The following is a 1,188-nucleotide window of genomic DNA, read 5'->3' as shown; positions in this document are numbered from 1 at the left end:
CAGAAGTTCCATGGCTTACCTATGGAGGATCCCTTGGAGCATCTGGATCAGTTTGACAGAGTTTGTGATCTCACTAAGATCAATGGGGTATCTGAAGACAGTTTCAAACTGAGATTGTTCCCATTCAGCCTTGGAGATAAGGCACATCAGTGGGAAAAGAACCTCCCAAGAGGATCCATCCACACATGGGAGCAATGCAAGATTGCCTTTCTATCCAAGTTCTTCTCAAGCTCAAGGACTGCAAAGCTAAGGAACCAGATTTCCAGCTTCACTCAACATTCTAATGAGACCTTTGGAGAAGCTTTGGACAGGTTTAGAAGCTACACAAATAAGTGTCCACATCATGGCTTTTCAGAAGCCTCTCTCCTTAGCACTTTGTATAGAGGAGCTGTTCCTAAGATCAGGATTCAGTTGGACACAGCATCAAATGGAAATTTCTTGGCAAAAGAAATCAATGCAGCTATGGAACTTGTTGAGAACTTAGCCATGAGCCAAGACACTTATGGGGAAGATTATGATAGAAGCTATAGAGGAGAAGATTCTGGTAGACACCAAGAGCTGGAAGAGAAGTTAGTGTTGAATATAAAGCTTGACAAAGCCCTAGCTGCCACTCAAAAGCCTATACACTATGTGAGTGAGGAGAAGAGATGCTTCACAAATATCAATGAAGAGGGTCTCACTCAAGAGGAGTTGCACTTCATTGGAAATCAAAACAAGTTCAATGGTTACAACAACTTCAACAACCACCAGAACTTGTCCTATAGGAGCAACAATGTGGCCAACCCCCAAGACCAAATATACCCTCCTCAAAGCTTTGTTCAACAGAATCAGTACCAAGGTAACTCCCAAGATCAACAGGGTTTTCAGCAACCAGCGGTTCAGAATCAAGGGAATAGCTTCACAAATCAAGTCAGCCTACAGCCAAAGGCTCCACCTCCTGGTTTTGGCCCACCAACTGTTCAACAAAGTCCTGATTTCAATGTTCTTCTCCAACAGCTCTTACTAGGACAACAAAAGATGGTATCTGACCTGGAGACACTAGGTACTGAACTAAAGTCTATTAAAAAAAACAAGGGCATCTGCACTTCTGAACCACAAGTCTCTCTTCCTGGTAAAGCTCTTCAAAACTCAAAAGATTATTGCAATGCCATCTACTCCAATGAGGACTATTCAGCTGCTGTGCAAGAG

At 42.9% G+C, this 1,188-nt stretch overlaps 1 non-coding gene across 1 annotated transcript; it reads right to left on the bottom strand.

The window, feature by feature from the left end:
- Window positions 1-243: 243 nt before the first annotated feature.
- LOC112085755 lies at window positions 244-350 on the bottom strand. Its single transcript, XR_002899054.1, has one exon. It is a non-coding gene; the product is annotated as a small nucleolar RNA R71 (small nucleolar RNA).
- Between the last annotated feature and the right edge of the window lie 838 nt (window positions 351-1,188).

Source organism: Eutrema salsugineum, unplaced genomic scaffold (assembly GCF_000478725.1).
Source record: "Eutrema salsugineum unplaced genomic scaffold, Eutsalg1_0 scaffold_3, whole genome shotgun sequence".
NCBI classification, from domain to species: Eukaryota; Viridiplantae; Streptophyta; class Magnoliopsida; order Brassicales; family Brassicaceae; genus Eutrema; species Eutrema salsugineum.
The sequence above is the reverse complement of the archived record's forward strand: the minus strand, read 5'-3'. Positions and strand labels throughout refer to the sequence as shown.